At 44.9% G+C, this 20285-nt stretch overlaps 1 long non-coding RNA gene across 4 annotated transcripts in view; it reads left to right on the top strand.

Moving 5' to 3' along the window:
* LOC143844570 (uncharacterized) overlaps nt 1-20285 on the top strand; it is a 58195-nt gene that overhangs the window by 933 nt on the left and 36977 nt on the right. The window contains exons 2-5 of one of the 4 annotated variants that reach the window (XR_013234040.1): nt 1806-1892; nt 5194-5290; nt 17893-18049; nt 19086-19437. This is a non-coding gene — a long non-coding RNA (uncharacterized LOC143844570). Of the gene's footprint in view, nt 1-1805; nt 1893-5193; nt 5291-17892; nt 18050-19082; nt 19438-20285 lie in introns of those variants that run through there. The other 3 variants (XR_013234037.1, XR_013234038.1, XR_013234039.1) reach the window with 3 other exon arrangements.

The following is a 20285-nucleotide window of genomic DNA, read 5'->3' as shown; positions in this document are numbered from 1 at the left end:
TTGGCCACCCTTAGGGGAACGCAACAGTTCGCGAGGATCCCTGATGGGGTAGTCAAACTGCGGCCCTCCAGATGTCCATGGACTACAATTCCCATGAGCCCCGGCTCATGGGAATTGTAGTCCATGGACATCTGGAGGGCCGCAGTTTGACTACTCCTGCAGGAGTCTGTCTTTGTGCAGAATTCTGAAGCCACAGTCCTCTGCCAGGGGTATCGGGCTGCCCCGGGGGCCGGGAGTAGCTCTACTTTGCCTTTTGGGGCTTAAATCCTCCTGGTACAAGCGGAGAAGGGGCTATTATTTCCTTAAGGATAGATTCAAATTTATTTCCTTAAAAAGGAGACCAACATTGTTGGCAAGCAGCAGCAGCGCCACCTAGCCGCGAGCACGAAAAAGCGAACGAATCTGGTTTTGATATCCTGAACGAACACAGAGAGAGAATGGGTAAAACAAGTGTAGCAATGAATAAAAAACAGTCAAATAAAAGTTATTTTAAAGCATTTGAAAGTTTTATTTCATAGAATTATAGACCTGCTCTTTCCTGGCCCCATCTAGGGGCAATCACTGTTCAAGTCCAAAGTTGGCAACTCTGTTCCTTGACAAAAAGGAACTTTCATAATAATTGCTTTCATTTATTGAAAACTGCATGCATTATCTTAATGACAGTGTGCTTTAAAATGTAATAAATACAAGATACAGGGGATGGGCCTGAACCCTGTATGCCCCCCCAAAATATGGCAAGAACTTGGCCCCCCAAACTACAGTTTGATGAAGACGCCTTCCCTGAACAGTTTGTCTGGCTTGGTTTGGCTGTTCGGTCCATTTAAATCTAATAGCTTGGGGGGGGGGGTTGTCACCTGTCAGCTGTTAGGTTTAAATGGCTCCCGACCATTGAACCCACCTGCTTTGCTCTCCACTTGAACATGGGGGAAAGTAAAACAGGCCAATGAAATGGCTCTCAGCCATTTCAGCCTAATAACTGATGGGGGCTCCAGCCCCACTGTTAAGATGCAGTGGCTGCTAGTCATCTCACTGGTCAGTTTGGGGAAATTCTGGCTTGGTTTGGGAGCCACCCCATACCCTGAACTGGAATGTTCAGGTTTGTGCCCATCCCTACAAGTTACTAATATAAGCTAGAAAGAAAGTGCAATGTTATACAACCCTGGGAGAGTTGATGGATTTAGGATGGCGTCACTTGGTTTAGGATTACACTGGAAACCACCTGCTCAGCTCTGTCACCACCACTGATTGTGGTGCTGCCCTGCTTTATTTCATAAGAGTTGAAGAAACAGACACCTCGCCTCTCTTGAAGTGCCCTGGGTTTATTAAATCTACCTTTCTCTGGGCCACTCGAGGTACCTGCTAGATATTCCAGCGCACATCTGATGCTTCTCAATTGCCTGGCCTTCAAAGGCCCTTGCCTTGGCATCTGGCCATGATCGTCTCTTTTGACTCACAAAAGGGACAGAGAGGGAATCGTCTGTGTTATTTTGTGTTGGATCGGTAACCCAAGGAAACAACGGCAAGAGCCCCTCTGAACAACCCGCCGTCTCTTCTGAGCAGAAAGACAGAAAGCCGATTGCTGTTATTTCTCCTGCCAAGATCATTCGACATGCGTCAGCCTCTGAAGAAAAAAAGAAAGAAGAAGAAGCAAAGCCCGCAGTCCTTAACAGCTTCAGGCAAAGCCTTTCAGTTACAAGGTGTTTTATAATCCCCCTGGTACCATAAGTAATGAATTGCGAGCCCCTCTTTAGATTTTCCCCTGCTTGAAGCTTTTTTATATCATTGTTCCATTCCCCTTCCTCCAGATCCCGAGGCTCCCATAATATCATTGCCCCGTAATGACAGACGTGTCGGGTGGGGTGGCTGCAAGTCCCTCAGCGGTTGGGGCTCGGGTAAGAAACTGAATAGCACTGATGCTGCTCCGAGTCTCTCTCTCTTTCTCTCTCTCTCTCTCCCCCAGTTTAGGTCGTGGTGTCATGTAGGTAAATTGAGTCCAGAAGTTGTGGATCCTCAAATGGAATTTTTACCTTCATCCCTCGCAGCTGTGGAGAGTTTAGACTAATCACAATTCTCCCTAGGATGCGTTCATCCCTGTAATTTGAAAAAGGATCAGGAGGAGCCCAAAGGCTTGGAAAATCTCGAAGAGCCCTTTTGTCTCAAAATACATCATCACATGTGGGGAGAGCGCTGGTCGCTTCAGCAAGAAGAGCTTAAGGAATGCTCAAGTCTCTGACTTCTCTGGCAGCCTTTCAAGCAGGCTAAGAGAAAGGACAGAGTTCTGGAAAGGGGTTTCTTCTTCTCCCCTCCCACCCGTTGGCCTTCTTTCCGGCCCGCAAAGGCTATCTGAAGAGCTGCTCAGAATCCCCACTCAGGATCCCCCACCTAGGCGTGTAGCAACCAGAGCCAGGACTTTTCAGTGGTGGCACCTCAGCTCTTCCTGCAGCACTTTACCTGCACCTAGTCTAGGCACTTTAGATTAGGAGTAGTCAAACTGCGGCCCTCCAGATGTCCATGGACTACAATTCCCATGAGCCCCTGCCAGCATTCGTCCATGTAGTCCATGGACATCTGGAGGGCCGCAGTTTGACTACCCCTGCTTTAGATACTGGGTAAATACTTTTTGTAATTGCTGTGCTGCCCTCATTAGTGTTTGGTAAAATGTTATTAATTGCTTTTTGCTGAACTGGTTTTACTGTGCTTTTTATCTTGCTATTTTGTTCTGTGGAATGATCCAGTTTGGCTTAAGCTTGTCAAAGTTTGGGAGCTTGGCAGGGTCAACCCAGGTCAGTGCTTGGATGGGTGACCATCAAGAAAGGCAGCAGCTACTATGCAGAGGAAGACACTAATCTCTTGAGCACTATATGGTTGGGGTCTCCATGAGATGATTGTGACTTGATGACATGTTCTCCTTTTGGTTTTATTACTGCAAGCCTCTTTGAGCACAACTTTTGGAGGATGCAGCTAATGTGTGTATGTATCTATTAATGGTTTTGATAGTCTGCCTTTCTCACTGAGATTCAAGACAGGTTACATGATGTAAGTCAATACCGTCTCTAGTATTACATATCTATTAAGTAATGTAATAGGATTAGGAATTGCAGAAATTTAAAATGGAGCTGTTGTCTGAACAAAGCATAATAAATATTAATAATAAATAACCCAACAGATCCTTTAACTGGAGACTGAACCTGGGACATGCCATCCATCCATCCATCCATCCATCCATCCATCCATCCATCCATCCATCCATCCATCCATCCATCTATTGTAGTCAGCATCCCCAAGTTTGTTTTTAGTACAGGAGCATTGATTAGCCAGGCTTAGCAATGGCTTCTAGCCATGGTGCCTGAAAGGAACCTCTACATTCAGAGGCAGTAGGAGACAATCTATAAGTTCTAGGAGACAACAGAGACAATCATAGAATCATAGAGTTGGAAGGGGCCATACAGTCCATCTAGTCCAACCCCCTGCTCAATGCAGGATCAGCCCTAAGCATCCTAAAGCAGTGGTCCCCAACCTTTCTGAGGTTGGGGACCGGCAGGGCATCGGGCCGCGACCCGCGGGCCGCGCCCATGCATCAGGCCACGCCCACGCATCGGGCCGCGTGGGCGCAGGCCGGCCCTGATTCCCTTTGCCCGGCCTGCCGCAGTAAAAAGCTTCCTGGGCCGCAAGCTTGCGGCCTGGGAAGTTTTTTACTGCGGGGTGGGGGGGCGGGCCGGGAGAGGGAGCCGCGGCCCGGCGCCATGGCCTTTGTGGCCCGGCACCGGGCTGCAGCCCGCAGGTTGGGGACCACTGTCCTAAAGCATCCAAGAAAAGTGTGTATCCAACCTTTGCTTGAAGACTGCCAGTGAGGGGGAGCTCACCACCTCCTTAGGCAGCCTATTCCACTGCTGAACTACTCTGACTGTGAAAATTTTTTTCCAGATATCTAGCCTATATCGTTGTAGTTGTAGTTTAAACCCATTACTGTGCGTCCTTTCCTCTGCAGCCAATGGGAACAGGAAGGCCTTGGCAATTATGCCTGTTTGTTGATGCTCTGAGACAACTGGTTGACGATTGTATGAACCAGGATGCCTGACTAGATGGACCACTGGCCTGATCCAGTAAGGTTCTTCTTAGATATCATTTATACATTTATTTATATCTCACCTTTCTCCCCAATGGGGACCCAAAGGAGCTCTCGACCATTTTATCCTCACAGGGTTGTTGAGTGTGTGTGAGTGCCCCAAGGTCACCCAGTGTGGTGCCGGGGCAGAGTGGGGATCTGAATCTGAGTTTCCCAGATCCTAGTCCAACACTTAACCCCAGCACCAGGGTGGCTTTCTCATGTTAAAGTGAACCGTATTGATCTTGATAGACCAATGGTCAGGCTACCATATTACATTTCTAGCCTGGTCCTTTCCCCAAGAAGCCCAGTACTGCTTGCCCCCTTTTTCACCTCACATCAACTGTTCTAGGCAGATTAGAGTGAGAGAACATGACTTGCCAGTGGGACCCAGTGAACTGGGTCTCTGCATGCAACCGTAGGCCCCTGATGGTTCACTTCTCGGAACCCCGAGTCCAATACAAATGGCTTGGCTGAGTCTGCACAGCCCAGAGTGGAGTGCACTATATCTGAACTGAGAACACAGAGGTTAAAAATATTACCACCTGTTGCCAGTCTGCTCAGCCTTCCAATCGACCTGTTTATGAAAAGATCTGGATCCGTCTCCCATAGGGCTTCAGCTAACCCAGGAATAACATATTTTTAAGTAGTTACAGCCGCACTGGCAAAAAAAGAGCAAGAACTGGGTAAGTAGGTCAGCTTGGAACAGCACAGGTGTCCCACTATGCACAAGACACAGCAGGAAAATATTTTTAAATAAATAGATGTTGCAATGCAAATTAAAAAGAAAAAAAAAAGGGGTGGGGGAAATCCCCTTTTAGCCCAGCAGCAACCCCCTGCCCACGAGCCAGTATCCCTTTTTAATGAATCTGGCCTTGTTTCAACATTTCTGCTCATAACCACGCCTGTTTGATCTCTATGAGGTAGAGCAAACATTGTAAAAGAGTTTCTGGCAAGGGGGGGGGGTGTCCTGTTGGTTGTGTGTATATAAATATATACCCAAAGAAAGAGCTCCCACTTCCAACTCAGCAATAATTATGTGAACCATCAAATAAACAAACACAACACACCTGCTTTCTCTGGCACAGGTTTGGGACCCTGCTGGCGCTTAGCAAGTCCTGCTTCATTTAGGGAAAGAGAGATGTCAGCGCTACGGGTCACTGGGGAACGAAGCCTGCTCACCAGGTAACTTAGAAATAATAGCCCCCTGCTAAGGGGGCTACTTCACACATGGTCAGAGAGATACCTGCGAACATCCCCTCTCCTCACAGTGAAAAGTCGTTGCCCAAAGACCCCTTCTCTCCACTTTTTCCCGTTGCAGAATGCTTTACTGTGCTGCATATTCTTGCCATGACTTCTCCAGTGCTAACCTGAAAGCTCTTTTTGCCCTGTAATGTTTTATCTATAGTCCAAAATGTTACTGGGCAACTCCAAATGGCAGGAGGTGCAGCCCTCCAGATGTCCATGGACTACAGTTCCCATGAGCCCCTGCCAGCATTTGCCAGCATTCGCTGGCAAGGGTTCATGGGAACTGTAGTCCATGGATATTTGGAGGGCCGCAGTTTGACTACCCCTGCTCTAGAAACTAGCATAAGAGCCTGAGAAAAGTGTCAGAGCAGTATCTGGTTAAGAAGAGTGTCAGAGCAGTATCTGGGAAAACCAGGTTCAAATTCCCGGTGTGACACGGAAGCTTGCTGGGTGACCTTAGGCCAATCACATACTGGCAGTGTACTCTACCTCCAATCGTTCTTCATAAAATAAAGAAGGAGGGAATGTTGGAAGCTATTTGGGGTCCCTGTTAGGGAGGAAATTGGGGTATAAACAAAGTAACCAATAAATAGGGTCAAGAGACACTCTTTCTTCAGAAAATTAACTGGTTAGGATTACTTTATGGAGGTTAACCCATGATATAGTTCAAATGCATAAATGTTATGAAATTAAACTCAGATCAGATCAAATAATGCCATATTTTGTTTCCTTCCCGAACACCAAACTCGGCAGGAATTTTGTTTGGATTTTGGCCCATCTCCACCAGTAGGGGGCACTGGAGTGTGACATTTAAGGGAACACAAATAAAGTCTCCAAAGTTTAACTGCATTTGATGGGTCATTTCACACAAACAGCCTCAACATTTAATTTCGCAAATGTTACTGGAAAATCGCCAAATTATCATCTGTAACTTTAAAAGCAAGAGTTACTTCAGCAAAAGGACTAACTGGGCAAGAAGGATGTAAGACTATGATTGTATAATGATTGCTGGGCTGGGGGTGGTGGTATAAAATAGTTGCACAAATGTTTGTCTTTTTAATCTCCTGCATGACGCACAACTTCTCATCTCTCGCCTTAAGAATAATTGCATGGACTATGCAGACATAATTTTAACACCAGGCAAATGTCGCAGTAATCCAAAACACTCACAGAAGAGTCCCAAATAATTGTAATGTGTAAAATGCAGACCAGTCCAGCAGTTAATCTCTTTCTCTCCACTTCTTCCTGCTGGCTGCCACTCTTTCCTCCAGTGCCAACATGGTTGGGGGTACCCTTTGCAGGTGCCAGCGGAGGACGGAGGAGGAAAAGTGTTGGGGGCTTGCACCCCTGCTTTCTGGTGCTGTGCTGGAAGGGGTCATGGAGGGGTGCACTCTAGGCAAAGCAGCAACAAGGAGCTGAGATGTAGAAAGGGCAGATGCTCTCCCCACCCTCTGAATCACGGCTGCCAGAGTCCTCCTCTCCAAAGAGTGTTAGCAAGGAACAGATCAGGGGCAGGAGGCTCTGAGGCTCCTGGGGATGCTCAGCTAGAGCCAGTTTCCGGTGGTTTGGCAGAGTAGGTTGTTGCCTAGAAATGGGAGTCTGTGGTAGAGCAGTGGTCCCCAACCCCTGGTCCGGGGACTGGTCCGTAGATCAGTCGGTACCAGGCCGCGGTTCCTCCTCCTCCTCCTCCTCCTCCTCCTCCTCCTCCTCCTCCTCCTCCTCCTCCTCCTCCTTCTCCCTGGCTGCTGCCTTGGGGGCTGCCCTGCCACTCTACCGCCAGCTCACCTTTGGTGCTCTCCAGCGGCCACCATGGCTGGGGCTCCCCCTCGGCGTGGCACTGCACAGCTGCTTCTGGCAGAGCCGCCCAGTGGGCGGCGGGAAGTCAGGGGCACTGACGGGAAAGCAAGTGGAGCAGGGGCTCAGGCAGCGGCGGCGACGTCCCTCGGCAAAAGACTACCCCCTCGGGCCTCAGTAAAACTGTCAAGCATTGACCGGTCCCTGGTGATAAAAAGGCTGGGGACCAATGTGGTAGAGGACTTCTTCCCCCCATGAGGAGCCCACTTAGCACTCACTTTCACCATCATATCCCTGCAATGTTGTATGTGAACTGCCCTGAGCCGTATGGGAGGGCAGTTTCGAAATCTAATAAATAAATTAAAATCATGGCGCACGGAGGTGTTCACACTCAGGGGGGTGAGAGAGTATAAATGTGGGAGATCTTTTTCTGGGGGGTGAGTGTCTGTAACTGGGACCCAGAAATGTAATCTGCCCCTAATTTGGAGAGAGCTAATATCCAATATGGAAGCAACCCTAGAGGCACATCCATTACTTAGGAACATACTTGAAATAGTTCTCATGCATTATTTCAGTGCATGAACATACGTCAACACTTCAATCCATGAACGTTGGGCAAGAAACGATACACAGTCTTTATTATGTAAGATAGTTTGCATCACTAATCACTTAAAATGGTTCAGTTCCTTTAGGGGGGGAAAATATGCATATTGTTTACTATTTGTGTATTTACACTTTAATATACCGCTGCTCTCAAAGACTTGTGGCGGTTTACAATCAAATGATAAAACAAGAAACTCTTAAAAACCCCACACATTAAAATACATTAAGTTGGCTATTAGTTGGAGTGAAACCCATCTCCTCCCCCCACCCCTGTCCAGCTAGCAGTCTGGAGCTCCTTCCTTAGGAGCGGGGAACCTGATCTCACCAACTCTAGAAGATCCCCTGATGGTAATTCTTGGACCTCAGTCTGGCCTCAACCATATGCCTGGCAGAAGAGCTTCATCATACAGGCCCTTAGAGCTGAAATCCCAGCTCTTGGAGAACTTAAGCCCTCTGGTGATGACTTCAGGTTGCGGGGAGGTGGATGGGGAGTATGAGGGTGGCAACTGGAGTGGAGGCGAGCACCTGCAGAGGATAGAGATGGGGGAGGGTGGAGTTTGGTGGCATTATTGATTCCATAGACCCCACCCTCTGAAGCTGCCATTTCTTACTGAAGAAGTCATCTCTGAGCCATTCTGTTTCTCAGCTAATGCTGAGTGGGGGTTACTTAGCTACTGGGTGCCTTGACTGAGGACCCACAGTTCTGAATCTGCTCCTGATATTTCCCCCAAAAGTACTTTCCTGGGGACCTATTATTTTTTTGGGGGGGGGCGGGGGCATAACTCAAACCCTCACAGTTGATAGATGTATTCGGAACCGGGGGGGGGGGGGGATTGTAAGAGATGTGGGCATGCTTCCCTTGCTCATGTGGTGTGGCTATGGTGCCCATCAAACACTCATGGGGTTACATTAGGGCAGGGCTAGTCAACCTGTGGTCCTCCAGATGTTCATGGACTACAAGTCCCATGAGCCTCTTCCAGCAAACGCTGGCAGGGGCTCACGGGAACTGTAGTCCATGACCATCTGGAGGACCACAGGTTGACTAGCCCTGCATTAGGGAGCCCCTGTTGGAACTCTGGGAATTCTGCCTTTCTGTCATCCAGAGCTAGCCTTTGGAGAAGGCCAGGGCTGCAAGTGTAGGGAGGATGCTTGCCTTGCGTCCAGTGTCTGACTGGGGGAGTTCTGCTCAGGTGCATTTTTCTTATGAGTTTGGTATTGCTTGCTTGTACCTGAACTCTTCCATAGAACGGCAGCTGCCTCTTCTAGAGGTAGCACAGGGGACACCTTTTTTGAGAGCCCTTAACTGAGACTCTGGAAAAGTAATGCACTCCAACTTGGAGAGATTGAAGAGGAGTGCATAGCAGGGTGAGATTCCCTGAACCAGTGCCCAACAGTTTTCCTGAAGGCATGTTGTTGTTTTTTTGGGAGGGGGGTAACTCAAACCTATAAAGTTCAATCTGCACATAGCTTGAAGGGCATGTAGAGGAGCAATAAAGAGAGGTCTCATGCAAGTTTGACACCGCAAATTTTTACAGAATCCATTTTATACACACCTGAACTTGCACCTGCCATTCCACCAGGAAGCACTTTCCTGGGGGCACCTGCTTTGGGGGGCAGTCACTCAAACCCTCTAAGTCCAGTCTTCACCACAGTGGGAGGGCAGGTAGTGGAGAATCACCTGGAGATCCCCTGTGAGTTTGGTGTCTCTAGCATACTGGGGAGGGGGGCATCCTACCTTGTCACAAACCTCATGAACTGAACTGGTTCATTTGGCATCAAAAAGCTTGTGACAGGTCATGGTTCGTGAACTGAGCACTCCATGAACCACAAACCAAACCGAACCATGTTTTCCCAGTTTGTGCCCATCCCTATGAGTTAATCCTATTAAAGTCATGTAGATTTCCAGCACAGCAATGGAAGGAAAACGTGAATATGCATAGGAAGAAACAAGTGAAAAGCTGAGGATATTATCGGGGCAATAGGATGTTGCTTGGTAGTATGCAGAAAATCCGAGGTCCAGTCCCTAGCATCTCCAATTTAAAAGATCACGTAGGAGGTGCTATGATAGTGGGCCTGGAGAACCCACTGCTGTTCTGAATAGACAGTACTGACCTTGACAAACCAATGGCCTCAATCGTTGCAAGGCAGCTTCATGTATTCATGTTTGTGGGTATGGTTTCAGGTCCCATCCATGTCTGAAGATTTATGCAATGAAAATCTGCAGAATTTCCCACTGAGAAAACTATTTGCAGAGCGGCTGAACCTTTGCCTTTATAAAAGTAATGTAAGAAAGAGGCCCAAAACTATGAAGAAGAATCGTTTGGCTTGCATTATTAAGTTCTGAGTTTAATCAAATTGGCATTCTGTTTTGCAGAGTGAATTTTAAAAAGGACCATAAACTTCTCTCATTTTAATGGCACATTTACCCATAAATCTAACTTAAGGAAAATTCTCAGAATTCCCATGATAAACACTTAGCAGTCCTTTGAAACTTATGATATAGCAATAAATATAGTTTGCAACCATAAAATTAAGGTTATGGGAGCTGGTTACTTTTTTATGTCACGTTAGCTTAGTCAGCTGCTAGCAAAAAGTGGAAAGGTCACACTTCCAGAGGTTTGCAGTGCAGCTGATGAACCAAAGTCCAAAATAAGGGCAGAAAAACAAAAGGAAATGAAACAATTGCCCACATTTAGAACTCCTGGACAAAACCAAACATCAGCATCCTTTTGTACTTCCTAACTAGCAACACCTTGTGGGGGCATGGCCGTAGGGTGGAGAATTTGCCATGAATGCTGAAGGTCCAAGGTTCAATCCCCTGCATTTCCATTTGAGAGGATCTGGTACTTGATGTGAAAGACCTTTTCCTGGGACCCCAAGGAGGCACTGCTGGCCAGAGTAGATAATACTTGATAGGGCTTCATGTGTTCATTCCATTTCATCACATATCTGGAACGCCACAGCTTTTCAGGTGTTGCCTCTGACAAGCCAGATCTTGCCCACTTGGTTCAGAACAACCAATATCCTTCAGCTTGGTGTAATGGTTAAGAGCCAGCTTGGTGTAGTGTTTAGGAGTGGTGACTTCTAATCTGGGGAACTGGGCTTGATTCACTATTCCTCCTCCACATGCAGCCAGCTTGGGCCAATCACAGTTCTCTCAGAGCTCTTTCAGCTCCACCTACCTTACAGGGTATCTGCTGTGGGGAGAGGAAGGCAATTGTTAGCAACTTTGAGACTTTTTTGTGCTACACTTCAACATAACAAACTCTAACCTAAGTTTAATGACCCCAAATATGGGGGCCATGCTCAGTCCCAGTTAAGGAATTTGAAACAGTAGTATGAAAGTCCTCTGCATCAGGGATAGTCAACCTGTGGTCCTCCAGATGTCCATGGACTACAATTCCCATGAGCCCCTGCCAGCATTTGTTGGCAGGGGCTCATGGGAATTGTAATCCCTGAACATCTGGAGGACCACAGGTTGACTACCCCTCCTCTGCATGACCCTGGCGAGTCTCTGCCAGTCTGAGTAGACAATCCTGACTTTGATGGACTGAGGGTGTACCTCCGTACCAGGCAGTGTGGGTTTGTGCATTTCTGTGTAGGATACCATTTGCACGTGGTGTATCACTTTTTAAAAAGTCATTTTATCTTTCATTTTCTCAAAATGACTTAGGATCCTCTCTGGTTAATCCTCTTTACGAGTAATGTTTTTGAGACCCACTGTCTCAAATGTTCTCTGCATGTCAAATACTAGATCATGGAAGAGAAGCCAAGACTCACTTCTGCCTCCTAAGAGGCTAGCTTTCCATAGATGGGAGGTTTGTGATTGGAGCCATTAACTTATTCCCAGGTCCCAGCCAATCTTTACAATATTTAGAACTTCAATCTCGTAAGCTAATGTCCATGATCTTTCGACAGAAACCTTTGAAATGTTCCCTCTAATAAAAAGCAGGGAGATGAAATGTTGTTTTCTGATTTCTTTACATCCTCATTATCTTGGGTTCTATTTTTGCACTGTGCATGAGGGATTTCTGGAGGGCAAAAAGATCAATAAAATAGGTTGTCTATACCTTGGCCCTCTTAAAGGCTCCACTGAGCGTGACATATTTCCAGCATCCCCCTGATGGCTTTTTGGAACATAATGAATAATTATGTAATTTTATAAAGTGTTAGTTAAACTTCTCTGCTAGGGAGAGGTCCGTGGCTTTTCAGGGCCCCTCAATGCAATTGAAAAACAGCAGAAAGCAAAGAATGTCCTGTTTTTAAAAGGTATTGTTCTTTCAGGCATCAGCCAAAAGTGATTCTGGGGAAATGTTGAATATGTTGGCCCTTTAAAAAAAGTCAGGGAAACAATAATGCTTGCCAATCAAAGAGGGAAATCTTTAATGGTGTTTGTCTTACTTCTTTGTGCCATCTTTCAACTTTTGGTCTCAGAGAAGTCTGTTTGTCTAATTTCTTACCTGCCACTCCCAGCAGTGCTGACTTATGGTGGGTTACAACAGTAAACAGTAATCTTTAATAAAAATAACAATGAAAAATAAAAAAAACACAACCTGGAGATTGGCAACCATATCCTCAGGATCCAAACATGCATGCTGAGTTGCCCTTATTCTTACATGAACGTAAGGGGAAGCAGGGCAGCCACCCTTCCGGGTCTCCCCAGTAATATGCTGCTCCCTGCAAGCTTAGCTGGTTACGATACAAGGGATTTGGGCAGAAACGGATCATTACAACATTGGGGTCTGTTCTCTACATTTGAGGCAAGTACCTGGTTAGAGAACTTCCAAGTTGGCACTTTAGTCCAAAATAACCCAAACTCAAGAATCATGTTGAGTTTAATTGAGTGAATATATGTAGTCTTTGAAGGCCACTGATGATGAGTAGCGAGTTATTTCCTACAGCAAATGGAAAAATTCAGGAAGTCAGAACATTTAATATATAGTGGATAAAGAAGATGTAGCAAACACATGGAGATTATCTTGGCAGAACAAGGAAGGCCAAGGTAGACGGGCTGCACAATTATGGCTCACTGATCCAGGAGATGCTCAGCATCATCTGTGGATTGAACTTGGCAGTGGATGTTTAAACTGGTCGTTTGTTACACTGAGAGGATTACATAGCTGGAAAGATTCACAAAACTGATTCTGAGAATAAAAATTATAGGGAAGGAGCAAAATCCGCTTGTTTCTCCCATGCGCCTGTGGCCTGTAGGATTAGCCAAGAAGAGCAATTTCTTTGTGACATCATTTCCATGCACCATGTCTTAAATTTAAGAGATTCTTGATGGTTTCTGCACATTAAAATCGTGATAAAATTATTAAGACATTAGAAAAATGGCTACACTAAATATCTCTGATAGAAGAAAGGTAAAAACATTCATTACAAGAATGCATTGTCATGTTTAAGGATTTCTATTGCTTTAATTTATTGTCTGTTTACTTCAGCTCTTTTAAAGTTTATCTTTACCAGGTTGGATCACAAAGTCATCTTTAAGATGTTGTTCTTCACCAGTAAATCACTTGGCATTCTACCTTAGTGTCAAAGTCTTTCATTTGAAGGTCACTTAGTTGCTTTAATTTCATAAAACGGTTAATTCTTTGGTTTGCTTTTTCCACATTACAAGGCAGAGAACTTTAAGGGATTTTTTTTAAAAACCATGACATTGACTTATGACTGGCATGTTTTGTGACTGATTTAACTGTATAAACAATTCCCTGCCCACTGGAGCAGTGACGTAGCAAAGAGGGGCACAGTAGAATTTAATTGGGCTGCTTAAAAACACCAACTGCATGAAAAGCCAACTGTGTCAGGAAAGAATAGGGGGATCAACATGCTAAACCAGGGGTAGTCAAACTGCGGCCCTCCAGATGTCCATGGACCACAATTCCCAGAAGCCCCTGCCAGCGAATGCTGGCAGGGGCTCCTGGGAATTGTAGTCCATGGACATCTGGAGGGCCGCAGTTTGACTACCCCTGTGCTAAACGGATGACCATGCGGGTGAACAAGCCATTGAAAAATCGGCTTTGTGTTTGCAACTGGGAAGTAGGACATAAATTAAACTAGCAGGAGTGGTTTAAGCACCCCTAGAATATTCACACCCCAAGCAACAATGCTTCTATCTGCCAGGAAAAAAACCTATTACCTGTTTTCAGCCTAAGGAGACCTGCTGCTGATAAAGGCAGCAAAAGCTTAGTTTATTGGTCTCAAATGTGCTGCTGAACTTGAATCTCTCTGTTCTACTGCAGGTGAATATGGCTACCCTTTGAAAATAGCTTTGGTCTAGTTCCCATATCAAGCACTTTATAAACGTTTTGATATTATGCTACAGAAAAACCATGCCTAACAGAGAATGACAAAATGGAGTTTCATATATCATATAGTTTATAATAATTATGACAATCTATGCTTGCTTTCCAGAGCAAAGAGCAGGATCTATTCAGCTGCACCTGCAGCAGAGCTATATTTTCTCTGGGCTCTGACAGAAAATATGAATCATGGATTCTTGCAGTTTTTTCCTGTGTACATCATTGGCTTTCTTGTATTTATCATAATTCCTACAGGAGCTAACCCTGGCCTTCAGTAATAAGCATGTTTAGATGCTCTGGGATCTGTGTATGTTGTACACATAATTTATGAAATAAAAGTTTATTGTACTAGATGACTAATCTCTGCAGCCACTGAAAGCAAATAGTAGGGAAAATGCATACATATTGACCTTACTGTAGTAAGCCAAACCATGAATCTGGAAAGGAGCAGTTAGAGGAAGAAGAAGAATCAAAGGGAGTTCAGTTCACCTGCATTGGATTAAGTTGCACATAATGAGTCTGTGGCCTTACTCTGCGTTGAAGTAAAGTCTGGAGGTTGAATCGTCATGGGGAATTAGCCAAATGCCATTCAAGAGATTTTTGGGGAAAAGCGAGGGATGTAGGTACGTAAGAACAACGGGAGTGAACAAGGAAAGAAGCACGAACAGCAGAGTGAAAGCAGGGAGGGAACCAGGGCCAGGACGATGCATCAAGAGAAGGCTGGCTGGATCACATAGTTAGAGGGAAGGAGTTTAACCCTTCATGTCCTGCTTGGCTTTTGCTAACTGAATTTCTAGTTCTGTTATTAGCCAGAAACGTTGAGCATTTTAAGGCAGGTTTTTAAAGGAAGCTTCTTGTCTTTAATTTCAAAGGGTAGCCATGTTAGTGTTTGCAGTAGAACAGCTGGATTTAAGTCCGACAAGAGAGCAACAAGATTTCGGGGTATCAACTTTGAGCCTAAGAGCTCTGGCCTGGAAATCTCGTGGGCCTCTAAGGTGCTCCTGGACTCAACTCTTGCGGTTCTTTTTAAAAGAAATATTATCAGACATTTTAAAGAAAATACGTGTTTAAAATATTCAAAGGAGAAGCCACCACCCACAGGCTGAGACAGTGAATCTGTGGTTCTTCTCTCCCACGCAGAAAGATCCCTTGACCCTTCCCCGTCCCTGATTGCTTGTGTCTGAGCAACAACAACATATGATCTGCCCTCCCCCAAGGCTCAGGGTGGGTAAACAATAAAACAACAATAACTCACAACAATAACTATCACAGCAATAACTACCACAAAACATTTTTACATATCCTAACCAACCAGCTCTAATTTCCCAGTGGAGGGGGGCAGGGGCTGGTGCAGTATGGTCACAGCTTGGCTGATGTTTTGGGCAGGGAGGCCAGAATTTCAGTGTTGTTTCTGACTTCAGCTGTAGGACTGGTGGAACAACTGTGTTTTACAGACCTGTGAAACTGTCCCAAGTCCCTCAGGGCCTTGATCCCACCCGGGAGAGCGTGGGTTGAGGCCAGCTTGACATCCTTGGGGCCAGGGATCCTGAGCAGGTTCTGCTCATTCAGACTTCATATCCTTGGAGGACGCAGGAGAGGAGTAATTTGATATAATGTGTGCCTGTTTACACTTAGCAGGCTCTAACAGTGGTATCCTAAGCAGAGTTACCCCTTTTGAAGTCCAGTGCAATCACTGAGGTTAGAAGCATATCATTTCCTTGGCCTCTTTCTCCCCCAGTTGGCTAAGCCCTGTCTAACACTGAGTACAAACACTGCATTTGTTTCTCTAATCCCCTGTACGGCTTATCACACGAAGCTGTCTTCAATCAAGTCAGACAATCAGTCTGCCTAGCTTGGTATTGCGTCCTCTGCGTTGGCAGAGTTTAAATTTGCAAAGAGGAATTAAGCACCAAGGTCTTCAAAAGAGTAAAATAGTTTTCTTTAGTAGAGAAACAAATGGAGACTCTGGAGAGCCCTTCTCACTGGGTCTCAAGGCAGGTTACAATTACGGTAGACCTATTAAATCAACCAATAGTATTATGATTATGAAATATGATAACATTTGAATGATAACAATAGTTGAACCTAACGTCAAAGATTCACAGTCAAACAATGCTATTGTATCAATCAGCAACTGGATTACAAACTATGAAAACCATATTTGAGTCTAGCAGCAGAGATTCCTAGTAAAACAGCATAATGCCATGATTGAAGAAGTGGAAGAAAAAAACACATCTTCCTGAGTACAGGATACCTCCCAAACAGATCAATTACATTGCAGCTCTCAGCTCCACTTCTCCCAAAGAATGCCCTCCAGAATAATTCTGTTTTGCAAACTGCAGATTCATGAATCAAGTAAATAGATCATACAAACAGGTCCTGGGTTTATATTGAATCAGAAAGCGCACTTCCCAAAGCCATTGAAATAATATAGTGATCAGTGGCAAGCCAAAGCACTCTGTACAGAATACTAATCAAGATCAGTAGGAACATTGGCAAACGGTTATGGTTGGACAACAACCATGTCAGCATATATTTGAGGAGTCATTGTCTCCTCTTCCATTGTCTTGCCTCTTGTTAGTAAAGTAGCAGACTAATAACCAAATCTGAAAATTTCATATAATGACTAAATATCAGAGGTTAGTGCAGTCAGATTAGTTATATTTATAACTTAAACTAATGGGCAGTATTCTCACTTGGCATGTTATATAAGTTCTTTATTATCTGAATGGAGAGCCTCTTGTGGCGCAGAGTGGTAAGGTGGCAGACATGCAGTCTGAAGCTCTGCCCATGAGGCTGGGAGTTCAATCCCAGCAGCCAGCTCAAGGTTGACTCAGCCTTCCATCCTTCCGAGGTCAGTAAAATGAGTACCCAGCTTGCTGGGGGGTAAACGGTAATGACTGGGGAAGGCACTGGCAAACCACCCCGTATTGAGTCTGCCATGAAAACGCTGGAGGGCGTCACCCCAAGGGTCAGACATGACCCAGTACTTCCACAGGGGATACCTTTACCTTTATCTTTTTATTATCTGAATACAGATAATGCTTGTCACATCTGCAACAAATGGGGAAGGCTGATTATGCAAGCACATCACTTTTAGTTGTTTGGACTGACTTTGGCCTTTAAAAAAATGAAAATACTGGGAGAGCTGGATCCTGTTACAGAAGATTAAGGTGATACCTGAGTTTTCTATCAAAAAAGACTAAAAAATACTTATAGTCATTGATTTCTGAGCACAAACACAGACAGAGGACTAAGCAGACAGCTTTCTGCATGCAGGTTTGGAAACTTTCATTTTCTATGCAGTGCATGTAGCCAAGGAAGAATGTAGCTCTTAGGAAAACTGAGAAGCAGTGACATCCCATATCATAGAACCACTTGCATCTCTTGCATTCTTTCCATGTTTAACTTGAAAACACCTTTCATGGGCTCACACAGTCCTTTCTTTGATTTCCTGCCAATGTTTATTAAAACAAATGGAACAGTTATCTTGAATAACTTGCTGTGTCAAAAGATGGGATCGTTTCGGATATGGGTAGGCGTGTGCAGACCTCCCGTGCCCTGGTGCGCTTTGGTCTTTTGCTTTTGTGCATGCCTGTGTGCGTGCAGTGAAGGGGGAGGAAGAGAAGAAAATGGCCACACGGAGCAATGTGGGAAGCCCTCTACATGTGGGCACTGCACTCTTGAATGAGGAAGTGTGATACGTTAGTATTTAAATAGCATATTCTCTATAATGCTTAAAGAAATTCACATACATTATCTCAGTAATCCTTAGAACAGCACGGTCTGGTGGGACACTTGAATTATTTTTATTGCCATTCTTCTTGTTATTTCCAGGCATTCCATTGCTGTGCATCGATAGACTGGGGGAGAGCAGCCAGTGAAGGGGGATCTCACAGAGGATTTCTGTGGATGGAAGGGATTTCCTTTGACCCGCAAATATCCCTTCTTCTTGTGCTGTGTAGCAGTTGCCCTTCCAATAGGAGTGCTGAAGGTAAAGCTTAAATGGCCTGATTGATAATTGGTGTGGTAAGAACCACAAGGAAACACCACTGGGCGTGTGGAGTTGCCCTTGACAACTTCGCACGTCTAGGATTGCCAGACCCACAGAAGAGGCAGGGGTCTCCTGTTGCCAGGCCCTGCCCCTTAGCCACCAAGCTGCTGGCCGGGAGGGGACTTACCAGTAGAAAGAGGAAGGTCCGGCCATGTTGCTGGCACCTTGCCGGAAGTGATGTCATCATGGCAGTGACTTCCAGGTGATGCTTTGGTATTTGGGCAAAAACTCTATAGTAGAAGCTAGTTTTACCCTGGAAAGTCCCCCATCCCCGGCTGGTTGCCAGGAGGGACCTGACTACCCTCATTGAGTGAGACTACCGGTCTCGCTATTGCAACAGACAGAATCTCTCTAGGGGCCGAGGCAGGGTCTTTCCCCAGCCCTATGATAAGAGAATTTTGTAGCCAGACATGCCAGTGATAAGCACCTATGACTTCTGTGTGTAAAGTGTGGTATTGTGCCATAGTGTGGTATGAACCAGACTAGGATCTGAGAGATCTGTTCAAGTCCTCATGGTACAAGGGAATTTATTGGGTGAGATTGGGCTCATCTCATCTCTCTCTCTCAGCTAGCATTACCTGGAGGGAAAAAATGCCCTGCCCCTTGAACAGAGGCATAATAGAATATTATAATCATAGAATCATAGAATCATAGAGTTGGAAGGGGCCATACAGGCCATCTAGTCCAACCCCCTGCTCAATGCAGGATCAGCCGAAAGCATCCTAAAGCATCCAAGAAAAGTGTGTATCCAACCTTTGCTTGAAGACCGCCAGTGAGGGGGAGCTCACCACCTCCTTAGGCAGCCTATTCCACTGCTGAACTACTCTGACTGTGAAAATTTTTTTCCTGATATCTAGCCTATATCGTTGTACTTGTAGTTTAAACCCATTAATGCGTGTCGCCCATAATGGGCGATGTTCTTTACTAAATAAATACTCCACTGTGAACTCCCTCTAACTATGCCTTTTTCCAGCAGGGGGCTGCTAATGGTGTTAACATCGCCAATATGGGCCAACCAGTTTGGTTAGAAACTTCAGTCCAGTGGCTAGCTTGATTTTGATTTAATATTTTGTGGCTTTGGCTGTTCATTTAAATTGTTTCTCAAGAGGATGAAAATAATTCAAGCAAGCAAATGAATTCAGAAGTAAGTGGTCAATCTTCTAATTGCAAGAATATCTGCCAGCTCTCAACTTTGATTTATCATTAATTTTTGCCAAATCATGTGCTAATGGATCAGAATTTGTCTCTCTTATTCCCTACCTCGAATATTAAAATGGCCAATACATTTTTTATGTTGTCGTTTTACTCTGGGGGCCCAAATAACTTGAACTTGTAATAGTGGAAATCACTGTAGTGTTATATTGTAGCATTGGCTCTGCATAGTTGCTATTAAACAGAAAAATAAAAACCATACACTTAATGTGCAATTAATAGTTTGGCATTTCCCTAGAGTTTTATACAGGACCCTTTCTGTTTCTGTTTTGTATTACTGAATCCCCTTGCCAAATGTTTCCAGATCATAGAGATTTAGATAGGACGAGTTCCAGAACTTGTAGCATTTTTTATTTTGACTTCTACAGTATTTATTGGTGTAATGAAAATAATACTTTGACAACGTACCAAATAAATGATAATATTCACCCATAAATAGTTAAAATGAATTGTCCAGCCACTTTCTTTTTTCATTAACGGAGGGGAATTTACAGCTATTTGGGGTTCATATTATTGTGTGTGTGTTTTTTTTACTTGGCAGTGTCATTCAACTCCTAACGTGTAGTGTGACAAGCGGACTCATCTAGATGTAGCTGCACAATCTGCTCTCCTATATAACTCTTACTTTCTTGTATTCTGCTATGAAGACAGATTCGGGTGGGTAGCTATGTTGGTCTGAAGCAGCAGAACAAAGTTTGAGTCCAGGGACACCATGAAGACTGATAAAGATTAATTCTGGAAGTAAGCTTTTGTGTGCATGCACACTACTTCAGATGTAGCACATGGAAATTTATACCTTGAATAAAATTGTGTTGGTCTTAAAGGAATCACTAGACTCAGATGTTGGTCTACAGTCCTGCAGTTAGTGACTTTGCTGTGTTTTGCTTTTTCCACATGCATGAAGCATGTACAAGGTGCAAACACAAGCCATATGTTGAAACAGTGGAGGTCCTCCAAAGGCAGA

Source organism: Paroedura picta, chromosome 9, assembly GCF_049243985.1.
Source record: "Paroedura picta isolate Pp20150507F chromosome 9, Ppicta_v3.0, whole genome shotgun sequence".
Lineage (NCBI taxonomy): Eukaryota > Metazoa > Chordata > Lepidosauria > Squamata > Gekkonidae > Paroedura > Paroedura picta.
The sequence above is the reverse complement of the archived record's forward strand: the minus strand, read 5'-3'. Positions and strand labels throughout refer to the sequence as shown.